The 17,964-nt window shown below is 36.5% G+C and overlaps 1 protein-coding gene across 1 annotated transcript in view; it reads left to right on the top strand.

The window, feature by feature from the left end:
* The first annotated feature begins 16,465 nt into the window (after window positions 1-16,465).
* The window catches only part of LOC128858622 (fibroblast growth factor receptor 1-A), a 72,894-nt gene continuing 71,395 nt past the window's right edge, over window positions 16,466-17,964 (top strand). Inside the window, exon 1 of the mRNA XM_054095041.1 lies at window positions 16,466-16,648. The gene's annotated coding sequence lies outside the window, so the exon portion shown is untranslated. The remainder of the gene's footprint in view (window positions 16,649-17,964) is intronic.

Below are 17,964 nucleotides of genomic sequence, written 5' to 3'. Positions count from 1 at the left end.
CATTTCATATGCTTCGTAAAAACGCCATTTGGGAATTTGGGAAACAAAAGACTGGGAACTTGCGATATCCCTAATGCATACATTTGTATATCGCATATCCATTCATTGTATTCCACACTTCCGCTCAGACGAAATGTGAGAAATCCGATATCTTGTACGAGCAACTTGATAGGCATATTTAAAAATGTTGATTAAGCTGGGGTTAGATGTGAGCGAAAGAATTGTAATTATTTCAGCTTTAAAATAGAACTCAAACAGGCTGCAACTGAAGTGAAATAAATAATATTTTAATAAAAAAAAAGAAATAATTGGCGCGTGCTCTTCTGTCAGGTGTTTGATCGAACTTTCCTCCTATTTGTGGTGGTCGTCCGAAGTACGACCGCTCTCAGAAAACACATCAATTGACGTTTCATAGCCACAGTGAGTGGCTTTGAGCCCAGGTCTATCGAACAGCAGTGGTATGGTACAAACCCACTCAGCTACGGCGATCTCCACATGTATGTAGTAAATGAAGAAAAAAATGCAATAAAAATAATCGGTAATTGAGCAGATCATGCTCGATTAATTTTGTATGGCATATCGCTCGTTTGCTGTAAGACTGTATTAAAAAACCAAAATGTCAAGAAAATTGGCTTCAAGGCTTGGCATTTATTGTGTCTCCCTGAGTAACAGTAAACACACATATCCATCGAATAGGATACTGATACTGTCGAATTTTTACACAACTTAAGTAAGTGGTAATTTCTGTACTGCTATTAGAGAAAAGTTTTATTTTTGGATTGAGTCACTCTTTCAGCAAATGAGTGATAGTTACTTATAATGCCCATTATACCCTTCAGGAATGCGGAAAAGTCAGGCGAGACTTTATCATCTGATCATAAAACGAATGATAGCAGCATTGATACTTTTTATACAAATGCTTGCGAATTTCTAAATAACGGTTTCTATGAAAATTTCTTACACGTTAATTTGTTTATTATAAATAATTACATTTATTACAAGAGGAAATGCACTTGTGACTAAGACTATCAGCCATTTTTATATTATAGATATTTGAAATACTCGTACATTCAAACACAATTTTATCCAAAACACCTTTTCCATGGCAACTCTTAAATTAAACGAGAATACATGGGACAAGGTTAAGATTGTAATTTTTGGCAGAAAAGAAATTTTATAAAGTATTTCAAATTTCAAATATTTATCTTTTATGTGATCTATCGAGAAATGATTTGTTTTTTGTTTTTTAGATTCCAAGCAAATAAATAAATTTTTGGGAAATGGCTTTCATTTAAATTTTGTTTTTCTAATATTTACATTTTAAATAGAAGTGAGAAGAGAACTAAAAACCATTCTGGATATTTTACACCTTGAAGGCAGATCCCCCCCTTAAACTCTACGGGAACGGTATTCTCTAAGAGAAAAAAGCAAGGCGTTGCCGCTCGCCTGTACAAGTTTATACCGCATCATTACGAGCAAGTGCAGCTCCTTGCACATCTACGGAGAAATAAGAGCGTATTATAAGCAGAATTAAAATCCACTTAAAATTTTAGACTCTTTAAATTTTGCTTGTTCGCGAAGCTACTGGAACAAAGTTCGCAAAAGTCAGCGCACTCAACTTTTAGCAAACAGAGCACCTTTAAATAAATACTAAATACTTTAAATATTGTGTAACAAATATTAACAATTTCTAGGCGCTTCTGATTCGTGTAGCGTTCCAAGTTGAAATATTAAGGCAAAATAACTATTCCCAGCAGCTGTAAGCCCATAAATAGGTATAACCTCAACACTCCCCAAAATTCTAGTAAAAGATGAAAACCAGAGCCGCTGTCTGCACCTACATTTGTTCTGTTCAGTTTGGAAAGCAACACCTCCGTATGTCTTTTTTCACAAGATCACTCCACTTTTTAGATTACTTTTAAGATTTTAGTTTGTTTACAAAACCCTGATTTAAAGCAAAATTTCAAGAGTTTTGTGTTTACATTATTTCTTTGAAACTCTCCGTGCGAAAATTAATGGGTTCACCAGTAATTAAAAAAAGTGTATACTGGATTGATACCATCCTCTTAACAGCATAAACGTTCTTTAGGCAAAATGGTTCTACAAGAGGCAAACAAAATAAACATTTTTTTAGAATTCCTGAAACATTGGAATCCCCAGATCCCTACTTCAAAAGTAAAATAAAGTGAAATAAGCTTAAATTTTATTTATAAGATACGAAATATACATCTAAAGGGTTTTTCAATAAGGGCGGGTAGATGTTGAAATGGAATAAAACAAGCTGTGTATGAGTTATTCACAAAATTATTTTTTTATTTGAAAGGCTCATATATGCCAGTAAGTGTGGAATATGACATCATTCAAATGCCCGTCTCGGCTTCTTACGGTGGAACGGATCCGAGTGGTCCAATTTTCAATGACTCTTCCGCATAGATCCGGCTGAATTTGCGCGATGGCCTGTGTTATGTTCACCTTTAGCGCATCGGTCGATTGTGGTTTATTTGCATAGACCTGAGACTTCAAGAAACCCCACAGGGAAAAGTCTAGCGGGGTCAAATCGCATGACCTTGGTGGCCAATTCACATCACCCCTGCGAGAGATAACCTTACCCTCAAATCGTTCATGCAGAATGTCAATCGTGGCGTTTGCTGTGTGGCACATAGCGCCGTCCTGCTGGAACTACATGTCGTCTAGGCCCATATGATTCATCGTTGTGTAGCGCTCGCTGTTGACGGTGACCGCCTCACCAACGTCGTTTTCAAAAAAGTACGGACCAATGACGCCGCCGGCCCAAAATCCACACCAAACGGTAACTTTTTGAGGATGCATTATCACCTGGTGAACCTCATGTGGATTGGTGTCGTCCCATATACGGCAATTTTGTTTGTTAACACAGCCATTCATCCAAAAATGCGCCTTGTTACTAAATATGATTTTTCGCCCAAAACTGGGGTTCTCTTCCAAACGATTCGAAGCCCAGTCAGCGAACAAACGGCGTTGTCTATGGTCATCAACTTCGAGCTCCTGGGTCAGTTGGATCTTGTACGGGTGTAGGCCCAAGTCCCGACGCAAAATTCGACAAGTTGAAGTCTGCGAAAGGCCAAGTTCTTATGCACGGCGAGGAATAGACTGCCTCGGGTTCTGCTGTACACTTTCACGGACCGCGACAATGTTCTCGGCTTGATCTTGAGTTCCTTGAACGTACGGGTGTTGGCTGATTGTTTACTGACCCGGTTGTCTCAAATTTGGCCACCAAACGTTGAAGAGTCGACTTTGAAGGGCCACCACGTCTACCGAAAAATGGGCGCAATGCGCGCAACCTTTGCGTTAATGAACACTCATTTTGATAATAAAGTTTTATCATTTGAACGTGCTGTTCAATCGTGTAACCTGCCATGATGATTTGGCATAAGCAACTGAATAATAAACAAAAGATTCGACAGATGTCACCAAAACAAAATGGCTGCCACAGGGCTCCAAAATCGACCCGCGCCAATTGAAAAACCCTTTACTTTAAAAGCAGTTTTGTGTAGAAATTAACGCATTAATGAGCTGAGTTTTGTGCCTTCTACCTTCTGTTTTTGTCCTTTCTCATTCCATATTTACGTTCTGATCCTTCTAAGTGTAGTGCTTAGTAAATGATGAATATGCTTTAAAATTTTTAAAAGTTGCAAACATTTTTATCATCTAAATCCTGTCACTTAAACACTAGACTTACAAACAAACACAAAAGTGACGCCTAGATGTCAATAGTGAATAATTCCTAGACAGTACTTTTTTTCATGTCCTCTTTGACATTTGTCAAGCAGACAGATGTACAATTTTAAGGGAGTGGTTAATTTTTAAGAGCCACATATCGTAAAATTCGTTTTTTTTTGAGCAAATAATCGTCCGACATTTCAAAGGTTGGTGAAAAAATTTGATTCAGCTGCTACTGTCGAGGATGGAAAAAGACTGACAGTCCAAAAACTGGGCGCCCTGTTGAATATTGCTGCTATAGCGTAAAGTGTTGCAGAACAGCCTTCAACATCATTTCGTTCGTGGACGTTTAAATGGTGTAATGTTTTACATGATGCTTTCCATTTCAATTCAACCGGGCTATTCGGGTCATGTTCTTCGATTTCGATGTAACTTAAATATGTTGCTCTCTGGTCGAAATAATGAGACACGTATTTTTTTGTTCGCCCGAAAAAAATTTTTTTCAAGAGTTATCGGCAATTTTGTTTTTCGCCTCAAACTCGATTTTTTTTAATTATATAAGAAAAAATTTTTTTTAAATGCCCATAACTTAGTCAAAAATGAACCGATTTTAATAATTCTGGGTTCAAAATGATCGTAATTACTTGCACAAGCGACTTCATGTAGAAACAATTGCAAAAAAGTAGTTGAAAATTTTTTATTTAGCAAAAAAGAAAAAAAATTTAAATTTTTTCAAAATTCAATATTTCAAAAAGTGTATTTTTTTTTTTTTTATAACTTTTTCCAAATCAAAAAAACATCTCAAACTTTAATTGAGCTGCATGCCTAGTAGCTAAAATGAGTTGTTTTTGAGTAATGCATTTTTGAGTAAACACCCTGTTTCGCACTTTTTGTTTTTTGCAAAATAAAAAATTTTCAACTACTTTTTTGCAACTATTTCTAAATGAAGTCGCTCGTGTAAGTAATTACGATTATTTTGAACCCAGAATCATTCAAATCGGCTTATTTTTGACTAAGTTATGAGCAATTAAAAAAAATTTTCTTATATAGATTCTTTCCATTTCAATTCAAAAGGGCTATTCGGGACATGTTCTTCGATTTCGATGTAACTCAAATATGTTGCTCTCTGGTCAAAATAATGAGACACGTATTTTTTTGTTCGCCCGAAAAAAATTTTTTTCAAGAGTTATCGGCAATTTTGTTTTTCGCCTCAAACTCGATTTTTTTTAATTATATAAGAAAAAATTTTTTTTAAATGCCCATAACTTAGTCAAAAATGAACCGATTTTAATAATTCTGGGTTCAAAATGATCGTAATTACTTGCACAAGCGACTTCATGTAGAAACAATTGCAAAAAAGTAGTTGAAAATTTTTTATTTAGCAAAAAAGAAAAAAAATTTAAATTTTTTCAAAATTCAATATTTCAAAAAGTGTATTTTTTTTTTTTTTATAACTTTTTCCAAATCAAAAAAACATCTCAAACTTTAATTGAGCTGCATGCCTAGTAGCTAAAATGAGTTGTTTTTGAGTAATGAATTTTTGAGTAAACACCCTGTTTCGCACTTTTTGTTTTTTGCAAAATAAAAAATTTTCAACTACCTTTTTGCAACTATTTCTACATGAAATCACTCGTGCAAGTAATGACGATCATTTTGAACCCAAAATTATTAAAATCGGTTAATTTTTGACTAAGTTATGGGCATTTAAAAAAAATTTTTTCTTATATAATTAAAAAAAATCGAGTTTGAGGCGAAAAACAAAATTGCCGATAACTCTTGAAAAAAATTTTTTTCGGGCTAACAAAAAAATACGTGTCTCATTATTTTGACCAGAGAGCAACATATTTGAGTTACATCGAAATCGAAGAACATGACCCGAATAGCCCGGTTGAATTGAAATGGAAAGCATCACATATAATTGTTTAGAGCCATAATTGGAATAAAAGTAGGAAACCTCAGAGAATGTAAGCGTTTACAGCTTTAAGCGCGTCTTTTGAAAGACCCTTTATAGTTTGAGGGATTAATAACTCTAGAGACGTAATAGCGCCAAATAATATTTTTTACTATTTCCTGGCATAAAATATCAAAATAAATATTTATTCCTATTTTAAATGCATTTTGATCGATTTTTCTTTGTCCAATTACACTGTAAGTACATTTCCACTATCGCACCTCTGCATCATTGCTTTTCACGTTCTGCTGCAATTTCGGATAGTATACGAGTGCATACGAGTATAGCTTTTCTTACCTTTGTTTTCATTGTAATTAAAAATTAAACTCACTTACTACCCTCAATGCTATTTGGAATTTGAGTTATTCCATTTTCCTTTGTCAATTACTTACTTTTAAATTTACTTTTTTCATTTGCCCAAATACGCTAAGAGAGTTTATTTCATTACTTGTATGTAAACAGATTTCAATAAGGGGGTTCTACATAGTCCAAATATTTTGAATACCACCCACTAAATTAAATTGCCTCAAGAACTGAAATCAAATAAACATCTCTTGGGATACCAAAATACATATTGAAAACAGACTACAAGAATTGTTCACTATATACTAGTTTGGGGAAAGGAAATCCATTATTTTTGCGCAAATGGTTTACAATTCTTTTATGGTCGATCTTTAGCTCCTGGGCGATGCCACGAATACTAACACGCTGGTCGACTTCGATTATTTCTGTGATTTTATAGACATTACGACATTTTCTTTAACATCGAAAATGTCTGAACGGAATCGACGAAATCGAAACCGAAATTTCGGCTAAAAGCAAATTCTTTGCCATTCTCACACCTTTAAAAGAGGACTTGGCCAGTTTTACTGCCTATCGTGCCCATACATCTTGTATTTTAATTTGCAAATTATCAATGAAATAAATTTTATATTGTATCGCAAATTAGGTGGTATTTTCGGTTGAATAGAAATCATTTCACATAATACCTTATTTACTCTGATGATATTTGATTTACTTTTAAATAATTTAAAAAAGTTAACAATCTTGTTCGACTAAGCTCTGGAGTTCCAGCTTTCTAGGTAAACATAGGAATACCAATCGATCAAACCCATTTTAATATAATATAGCCATCAACGTAGTCCAATCCACCGAACTCAATATCATTTAATACTGTTATATGGTTTAAAAATCGTTGACTTCATATTGTTTAGTAAGCTAAAATATATATTTTCAATTTCTGTGAAAAATTACCATTAATTTTCTAATCTCACAGCAGAGGTGTATTATGTCAAAACCAATTAATTCATGTTTTTCTTTTTGTCTTATGCTAAGATGGTGTTCACCGTCGATTTGATGGTATCTGAGCAGCATTTGTGGTAAACGTTCGTTTTCATCGCCACCTTTGAATAAAAGCTGTTATGAACTACAAAGATTCGAGATTTTAATTATCTTATAAATATAGTTTATGGTTAGACAAATGCAAAACGCATTTGAGTTTCGCTTGAAGAAAGTGAAATGTGTTAAAATATCAATAATCAGACAATTTTTTGCGGGGCGTCATTAAGGCATAATCATTAGGCCGGGTCGATTTGTGGGGAGGCAAAAAAATCGCCCATTGCTCTGTGAAAATCATATTCTAGGGATCAAAATAAGAAACTTTGCCGAAGGAACCATACCTCTAAAACGAATTCTGATGTCCCCCAATTTGCGTCGAACTTTTTAGTTTCTTTTCTCATGTAAAGGCCAAAAATGGTGATATTTTGAAATGATTGTATGGGGAACCCCCCAGGGAAGTTCCAGGGGGTGTGCCACTGGCATGGGTGGATCGGCCGTCCAAAGTTAGTGGGGGTCGGTCATACATTTGGACTCGATTGGAGCACTCTAAATGGGTCAAAGTGGGATTTTTCGTTCGACCCAAATTGGGGGACATCAGAATTCGTTTTAGAGGTATAGTTCCTTCGGCAAAGTTTCTTATTTTCATCCCTAGAACACGATTTTCACAGAGCAATGAGCGATTTTTAAATCGACCCGCCCTAATAATCATAATCATAAAGTTACGCCAATCATCGAGAAATTGAAACATTAAATCGAATTTGCCAACGGTGAGAGAAATGCCGAAGCTCTTAAACTTGTACTAAAAAATTAGGTAAGGGGATAAAGGGATAAGCTGTAGAGATTATTTGAATGAAAAGGCTTACTATGGAAAAAATCATTGAGAAATACTCAAACCCATTTTATTTACAGCCAAACTAAATTCAATTCCAAAAGCTGGATGGACCACCCTATACATTTTTTTTAACCAGTTCATACTTCAGTCGTTCGTTCATAAATCACAAGCCTTTGAGAAGTGTATGCCTTTTAAAGTTTGTGCTTTCCACTTCTATTCTTTCTAATTGTAAATGAAAAATACAGTTTTTGGAAAATTTGCAAATAGTCTTGACATCAGCATAATAAAATTTAAATAAAGCTGCCAAACTGCTAGAGAGGTGTTGGTTCGGCTACCAATACTATTAATGGGTTTTCAATGTTTGGTTTGTTGTTAGCGACACAATTTCTTCAGACATTTGTAAGTCATAAAACAAAAATATTCTTTTCGTTTATCGAATTTAGGCTCCGTAATTGAAATACGGGACTTCGAAGTTCGAAATAGAACCTTTTTTAAAAAACTATATATCATTACTATTGTACGAAATAACTAAAAAAGTTAATAGTATACAACTTATATTCAGGTGCTATTAAAAAACAATGTGAGTACAAGGTTTTTAATTTTTCGAAGATCTGGCTATTTGACGTCGTGTAACACCTATAAAAATTAAGTCGAAAAAAGAGCGCAACTTTACTGTGACGTAATTGTTGATGAAATGTGAGAAAGAACCTAAAAGAAAATATCAATATACCGAAGATATGTAAATAAAAGTGAAAAGTTAGGTTAAGGTTATGTAAACGAGAAAAATAATAGAAAGGAAAAGTCATTTGTCAACAAAAAAAGTCAACATTATCTCATTATCATTTGCGTCAGCTAAACACTTAAAACAAAAAAAAATAATTGGCGCGTACACTTCCGTTAGGTGTTTGGCCGAGCTCCTCCTCCTATTTATGGTGTACGTCTTGATGTTGTTCCACAAATGGAGGGACCTACAGTTTCAAGCCGACTCCGAATGGCAGATATTTCTATGAGGAGCTTTTTCATGGCAGAAATACACTCGGAGGTTTGCCATTACCTGCCGAGGGGCGACCGCTTTTAGAAAATTGTTTTTTTTTATTAATTTTGCTGAGATTTGCACCAACGACCTCTCTGTGAATTCCGAATGGTAATCACGCACCAACCCATTCGGCTACGGCGGCCGCCAGCTAAACACCTGATTCTGTTAAATTTACAAAGAGCCGTACAACGTTACCTCGACATGCTCAACATTCCGTATTCTCGCAACCGTGATTTAAAATCGTAGACGACTTGCTCGACTTACTATTCTCACTATATTGGCTCGAAACCCGCTCTGAGCACGAACAATCATAATGATGAATAAAGTTTTTCTAATAGCGGGTGCCCTGCGACAGGCAATGGCAAACATACATTATGATGATATAAACATTATGAGCCAATTAATGCGAGTAGAAATATGACCTCTCGACTCCAAAACATGTAATGTCACAACCTACTTCTGACCGGGGATAAAGTGAGATCCCAAAATAAAACAAAACTCTCGACAACGATTGAAGTGTAAGTTTGGTACATGGTTTGCCCATGATTTGGTACGTGGCGAAACTCAACGCAATTTTGAGTTACTAAAGGGTGTTTTTTTTAGAGGTTAGGTTTTCAAGATGAAATAAAACGTATATAATATAATTTAATGTTATGGCCAAGAATTTAGCTTTATTATAAAGATAAGTGTTTGCCATTATGTTTTAAAAATGATTTCGGGCAAGTGGCCGCCGCGGCTCGCTCGAATAAATTCCAGCCGAGAGGCCCAATTTTCGACCACTTTTTGCAGCAATTGGGGCCGTATGTCAGCAATAACGCACCGAATATTCTCTTCCAAGACGTCAAGCGTCTCGGGCTTATCTGCGTAGACAAGCGACTTCACATAGCCCCACAAGAAATAGTCCAGCGGTGTTATATCGCACGACCTTGGAGGCCACGCCACAGGTCCACGGCGCGAGATAATGCGCTCACCAAAAGTTTCCTTCAATAAATCGATTGTTGCGTTGGCTGTATGGCATGTAGCGCCGTCTTGTTGGAACTAAAGGTCGTCCACATCAACATCGTCCAATTCAGGCACGAAAAAGTCATTAATCATGGCTCTATAGCGCCCTCCGTTGACTATAACATTATGGCCGGCTTCATTTTTAAAGAAATATGGACCAATGATTCCCTCTGCCCATAGAGCACACCAAACAGTGACTTTTTGAGGATGTAACGGCGTCTCAGCAATGGCTTGTGGATTATGTTCACTCCAAATGCGACAATTTTGCTTATTGACATACCCATTCAACCAAAAGTGAGCTTCATCGCTGAACAAAATTTTCTTGTGAAAATCGGGATCGGTGGCCATCTCCTTTTGGGCCCAAATTTGCACGATTTGTAAACGTTGTTCAGGTGTAAGTCTATTCAGTATGAAATGGCAAACCAAACTGAGCATAAATCAAGTGACAGCTGTCAAAAAGACGATCTACGAAAAAAGTAGTCCCAACTTTAAAACCTAACCTCTAAAAAAACACCCTTTACAAAGCTGGTGGGATCACTTCAATATCTTCTACTCAGCTATCCGGCTATAGCGAGGGCAATATGCTGAGCCCCTGTCTCGCCGTAAAATGCAGAGATCCTATAATTAGACTTCCCGTCGTTTAGACTTATTTTACATTTCCTTTTTCTCGCGTTTGCCTTTATTCTGTTAATTCATAACACTTTTTACGCTACTCATAGTCTTAATATTTCTTTAGAAAAGTCTACCAAAACTCTTCGGACGGGTTTAAGGCGGAAAAGCCGAATTTTCAGCAGTGAAGGTCGTCAAATGACGTGACCAACATTGTGACCTTCTTGCCATATTCGATTCACACTCTTTTATTTCATTATTGGCAGAACACTTCAATCAAACAAGTATGCACATATTCAAGTGTGTATGTATGCACATAATGTAAATTCAAATAAACAAAGTTTTTTCATTATGTATTGATTCCCAATTTTATTAATTTATTGCATTTCCTAACACTCCCTTCCCATGGGAAAATACAGCCAATAAACAAACCAGCTTTGCCGCGAACAAAAAAATGTGCATACATACACACATACATGTATATATATATACATATTCATAAGTAGATGACAGTTACAATATAGTCAATTATGTGCATGTGTCTAAACAATTGTCATTGTGGGTAGTATTGTGGTTAAACGGAAATTCGTGGCTAGGTTTTGTGAAAGTAATAAAAGTAAAAAAAGCTAAGAAAAATTGAAACACAGTATCGAAGTCGTCGTCGAAAAAGTTCAGTTCAAGTAAAACAATCTAACGAAGACAGTAATCACGCAAAAATCATTTCGAGCAAGCGAAGGCCAAACAACAACAACTAAAAAATCATGTGAAAAGAAAACAGAAAGCCAAAGAGTGAAGCGATGTCGTTTACTATTTTGTTAGCCATTACACACATCTCGCTAGTCATTGATTACAACTCATGTGCCTTAGCTCTGCATAGTTACGCATACAGTGGCTTACATATTTGATCACGTATTTATAAAAATAATTCAAATTTGCCAATTATGTACTTATGTGGATATTTATTTAAATATTAAGAGAAGGAGAAAGAAGTAGAAGCACTGTAATTGGCTGTAATTGGATAAGCGAGTTGTTACACAAGGGGCGCAAAATGAATCATTCAATTTTGTTTTTAGATAACTTTTTGCTAAATAAATGTTTTTGAGCTTCGCGCTCTATTGCTTATCTGTTTCTATACTAAAACTGTCTAGCTCACAAGTATCATTTGGGAAAATTTTAAATCTCACGATTAATTTCTTAAGCGTTCGATACCTTTTACACCCTACTTGCATCTAGAACTCAGTATGAGCTACTCAAATGCATCTTAATAATTTCTTCCTCACTTGATGAGCTCTTAACTATAGTTTCACCTGCATTTACATTAACGTTTTCATTTCCTCAATAGTTCTAATCAAAAATCGTTTCTAGAACCGTTCGTTGTTTTTCGAAAGATGACTGCAGACTTAAGCGCTAGTCAAAATGAGCAGATCCAAAGTATTGCGATAACATATATTAACTCCACCATCTTAGTTAAAGCCTTCAGTTTTGCACGTATTCTCATCATTTGCAGGAAGTTTTGATTGGAAGAAAATTGCGTCTGGGCATCATCGAATTCGTAAGTGGGTTGAACGCTGCAAGAGCGGTGGCTTGCTGTGGAGGAGCGGTAAGGCATCTGTATTTGGTGGAACCAATCAATGCATATACGCCGAAGGAGAAAGGACATATTTTCAAGAGAGATATTAAAAGTTATGCTCCGGCATGATTGCGCTCATCCCAATGCACTTAATATAATAATACTAATAATAACTTAAAATTTTCAATTGGATTCATTTCTTCCATTAATCAATATTGTGTCAGAAGTAACACTCACTTTCATAATCAAGAACAATTTTTTTTTTAAATTTACAAAATAATTCATTAACTAAACTACTATAAATATTATCTAAAAAGTTAATTTGTTAAACTCACAGGAGCTAATACATATTTACTAGATACATATATGTTGATGTCAAAGTAAACAAACAATTCTTGCTTCAAAGAATTTAGAAAATTTAAATATTGCTAACATGGGTGCAAGTGACAGTCACTGTGTGTACGTGTGCCATGATGATTCGCCAATCGATGGAACTTTAGCTTATCTATGTGTAACAGATTTATGCACAAGCATAACTGCAACCATCGAAATAATACCCTCGGCCATAAGATAAGTATAACACCGCCAGCTTATATCTGTGTAAACATCAACTTAGGAATGGTTAGTGTAGGTTTCAATATCTAAGTGATGAATAAAATACGAGTTGCTTTAGACGCACTTCGGCACTCTCATTCATACATACATATACATACGTGTGTGTCCACTTCCTGTAGTAAAACGGACTTTCTCAAGACTAGGCCAGAACTAACATAATATGAGACCGCTATTAGAATCCTATTGCCTGCGGATATTACCACAATTTGCACTATCTTTAAATGTTAACAGTATTAAAAATATTAATGTCTAGCTAACATACCAATTATTTTCAGCCCGAGTACTTCTACAAAAGTTATTTACTTTAAATCCGATAAGCTCTATTTCGGCCCATTATTGAACAAGTACGTATTATATTGATCTAGTAAAAATTGAGGACCAATTTTGCGCATTATTTCGACGATGAAATCTTTTTCTTAGTTAGGATTATTAAATTTAGATTTAGATCAAATATAACTTTCTACCTATTTTGAAGGCGATTTCATGATTCCGCGAATGAGAAGAAGAACTCTACCCCTTTGGTAAAGAGCTTAACTAACTTATTTTCAAGGGTCTGAACTCATCAACAAAATTTTATGAGTGCTTGAAAAAATAATCAGTTGATCCTGACTATACGGCGGATGCTTCCGTTCGGGCTGGCGGGGCCTCCCATTTGCCAATTCTGACCTCTAATTAAAATTATCTCTCTTACTACTAATATAAGGTTGTCAAACAAGTTTTGCGGTATTTTTATTGAATTTTCAATTGTTCATAAAATTGGTTATAATAATGCGATTTAAGTCAAATATGCGCCGTTTTGTTCGATGACGAGTTCCCAACGAGATGCCAACTTCATAATGCCCCTCTTATAGAAGCTCGCTTCCCTATTGTCAAAAAATTCGGAGAGCCAATTTTCACAGGACTCTCTTGTGGACAACTTCCGACTACCAAGCTCGTTCGCCATGGACAGAAATAGGTAGTAATCACTTGGTGCGAGATCCGGACTATACGGTGGATGCAAAAGAACCTCCCATCCGAGCTCCCGGAGCTTCTGGCGCGTCACCAAAGATGTGTGTGGCCTGGCGTTGTCCTGATGGAAGACAATTCGGCCTCTGTTGATCAAAGATGGCCTCTTCTGCATGAGTGCTGCATTCAAGCGGTCCAGTTGTTGGCAGTACAGGTCCGAATTGAGCGTTTGGCCATAGGGGAGCAGCTCATAGTGGATGATTCCCTGCCAATCCCACCAAACACACGGAAGAACCTTCCTGGCCGTCAATCCAGGCTTGGCCACCGTCTGGGCAGCTTCACCGCTTTTCGACCACGACCGTTTGCGCTTCACGTTGTCGTAAGTGACCCACTTTTCATCGCCAATCACCATCCGCTTCAAAAACGGGTCGATTTTGTTGCGATTCAGAAGCGATTCGCTTGCGTCCATACGGGCAGAAATGTTTTTTTGCGTCAAGTCGTGTGGCACCCATACATCGAGCTTCTTTTTGAATCCAAGCTTCTTCAAATGGTTTTTAACGGTTTGATGACTCATGCCCAGCTCTTGGCCGATGCTACGGCTGCTACTATGCCGGTCTCTTTCGATCAATTCAGCGATTTTATCGCAATGTTTGACGACAGGCCTTCCGGGCCGTGGCGCATCTTCGATCACCTCTGCACCAGAACGAAAACCTTGAAATCATCGTTGTGCGGTGGAAATGGAAACTGTATCGGGTCCATAAACTGCACAAATTTTATTGGCAGCATGAGATGCATTTTTGCCTTTATCGTAGTAGTACTGTGAAATATGCCGTATTTTCTCTTTATTTTGCTCCATGTTTGCGACGCTATAACTTACGAACGACTAAAAGCAAACAACAATTAATCAAACACGTGTTAGCACGTGAAAAGAGCTTTCCAAAAAGCTCTGGCGTGAACCGATGCGACGAATACAACTAGAACTACGCGCTTACAAAGACAAGCTTGCGGAAATACCGCAAGACTTTTTTGGCTCGTGCCTTTTTTTCCAGAGGAAGTTAAAATTGAAAATGGCAGAAATATCATCAAAGGTACCGTCCCACCAGTGGCATGCTCCCACTAACCAGATAATATTCCTCCCCTCTCGACGGATTCCACCCTGGGACTGTCAATGAATTTCATCAAGGTGGGGTCGTGTTTATGCGTTTAAGATACCCAGATACCTGCGTCCAGGTTCTTCTCTTAATTGTGTATTGGGGTTATTGTTTTGCGACCAATAGGGGCATCAGAAAGTGGCAATATCGTTGCTCGATATCGACTTGACATCTGTTTGGGCTCGTCTTGGGGCTTTACCTCACGCGTTCGTGCTTTTCGTCTGTTCGTGAAGTTTTCATCAAAGTTGAGTCTAGTGTTTGTATCTAGCAGCGAGAAGTTTTAAGTTTCTCACTGGCTTTGTGGCAGTACCCAAGTACTTTCGCGTAGTAGAGTTTGTGCTAAAGTAAGAGGGATCTGGACTAAAAAAGCTTTTCGAAGGACTTGGAGTATATTGTGTCCGAAAGATGAGAAACGTGGTATCTTGCCTTGATCCCGAACACATAACGAGTAATACTGCTGCAATGTGGCCAGACTGACATTTTTGTTTTCTGAATTTAGTGTTTAGTCCAGTAGGAGGAGTTCATGGTAAATGGTTCTCTCCAAACACAATACAAACCCCTCTTTACCATTAATCCGGTCTTAATGATCGTTTACTCCGGCCCACAGCAATTTGGCCGCCATCTTTCTCAGCCATTTTTCTCGTATGTGACTCATTTTTTGTTGCCAGCAGCGTTGGCAGAATTCACATTATAATCTACTTACACGTCCTAAGAGGCCCGCTTTCTCTTAATTTCTACATATACAGTAAAATAAATCGTTATTCAGGCATATAAGCAACTGTCCGAACTGTCGCATTATGTAACCACTTTGTACTACTTTGAATACAGTTATAAATTGTTTAGAGCTGTTTTTGTTTCGACACTGTCGATGCTGTTGCGCTATAAACATTCTCCACCTTAATTCACGAAGGTTTATGTATACCTATACCTACATATTTATATTCATACAAAGGCCCGTATCAGTATTCGTACGGGTACAATGAGCGTTTGAAGTTCATAGTATGAATCGAAATTGCTAAATCTAAGGACTTACATAGATAACCACATTCGTATATTTGAAATATACTTACGCAGCAATGTAACAATGGTAAGTGACTGCAATATAACGCTTGTATTTATACATGCACGTATGTATTCGGCATTATTTTGGGCACTTTGGCGTAGACATTAAGCCAAACAGAAAGAGCGTAACATCGGGTACGAGGTGGGCATGCGTATGGCTTCTTTCCGCTCTCGCTGATGAGTGCCTTCATCGCATACTAACCGGGTGAACGGCTTAAACCAATATTTCAATTTCATAAGTGTGTGTGTATATTTGTCATACTATGTCGCTCTCCCAGATTTCGTGGTGTCATTACCCATCTCAGCTTCCGCATACGGTCGTTCAACATGTCGTATACGCAACATGACCTCGCTCTTGCATCGGAGATTTAAATTGTTGACTTCGCAAAGTGCGAATTCGCAGTTTTCATTTATCGGTATAGTGCCAAAATCGACATGAGTGTAGCTGCACCGGAGTGGAGCACCGATTTGAACTAATCACAGGATTAGGGAAAATTTTTCGGTATCAGAAACAATAAAATCCATTGCGAACATACTTAAATGTATTGTTTTGCATATTCTCAAAAAAAATAAAATAAAGTTGTATTTACAATAATTCGTTTAAAATCAAATTTGAATTGACGAAAAAATAGTTCTAAACACGGTTGAACAAGGTTTTAGTGAGTGCAAAAAATGTGTCATGTTGAAGTTAAAATTAGCTATGCTAGTGCGTTTATTAAGCTAATAAGATTCTGGCGTGAGTGCATCACATATACCCGTCGAAACCCAATTTTTGAGTTGCTGTCAAACATGGAAGTTCAATACAAAACAAGACAACCGTCACTGCAAGTCAATTAAGGTCAGTATTTGTGACAATCGACAAATTCAATAGATTAGCTCATTAAAAATTTAGCATATCAGACTATGCATTTCAGTGATTAAAAATTAATTGATATCAAAACCGCAATTTTCAAAGAAAAATTTCAGCAATTCTGTGTACAAATATATGTGTGCACATAAAATTTTTTTGCAGTGCCACATATGTATATCTGAATCGTAATGCAAAACAAGCCAACTTTTCAACTACTTATTCTTACTTTGGATTCGAGCATAATATTCTGCTTTTAGAATGAACGCTTGTATGCACCATACAATGTGTTTAATATATGTATGTGTATATGTATTATATTTCACCTCAGCAAACATTTTGTTTAAATGATAAAAGTATCCTTTGATGAATTTTCAAAACTTTCGGCGTCAATGGCCCTTATTATGAGCAACATTCGATCTTCGACTGTAGTCGAAAGTGCTGATCGAACGAATTTTCATTTGGTATTATGGTGCTCATTCGTTGAAGAATAGGACTATTGTGAATTTCGATCGCTCGACGCATTTACAATAGATCATTTTTTCTCAGCTGATACAGCAAATCAAAATAAAAGAACAACCGATTGTGTTGAAATTCTTTGCTAACAACATTTTTAAAAGTTAAAAAAAGTATTTTTTGTGAAAATGAGTACAACGGAGTTGTGGTTCGACGATTCATCGGACTATGAAAGATTAGTGGAACTAGCTAGAAGTAGAAAACAGTTGAGGGGCGCACCCAACCCCCGAGAAATGGCTTCCACTGAGTAAGTTTACAATTTTCAAAATGTGTTGACGTACTTAATATTACAGAAATTTCCTTACAGATTTTTATAGAACTTTAGATTATCTAAAGAGGCGTTTATGAACCTACTGTCCAGTAAAGAAAACCAGTTGCAGCAGTGCACCCGATACAAATCCATTGCAAATATGTTAAAGCTAGCCACAGTTCAGCGATTTTGTGCTCAGGGATCGTACCAATTGAGTATTGGTAATGAAGGTATGCTAGGACTTGCTCAACCCACTGTGTACGAGATGCTGAAGATATTGAAGTGGAGTCAAATAACGGAGAAGCAGAAAACATAAGAAATGAAATTTTGAGAATATTATAGAAAAATCTAAAAAGTATTAAATAGAAACCTTTACGCCACAGTTTCTGTTTTTTATATAAATTGTTTTTGTTATAAATTTTCTTTATTCAATTATTCTTCATTCGAAAAAAATATGTATTTCAGTTCCTCTACGTATTTCAGCCCACACCTGCCAAGGGAAAACAAAAATGTATTTCTATAAACATCACAAAAAGAACCC

This window comes from Anastrepha ludens, chromosome 3, assembly GCF_028408465.1.
Source record: "Anastrepha ludens isolate Willacy chromosome 3, idAnaLude1.1, whole genome shotgun sequence".
In the NCBI taxonomy this organism is placed as follows: Eukaryota; Metazoa; Arthropoda; class Insecta; order Diptera; family Tephritidae; genus Anastrepha; species Anastrepha ludens.
Note: the sequence above shows the minus strand (reverse complement) of the source record. Positions and strands in the feature narration are given on the sequence as shown.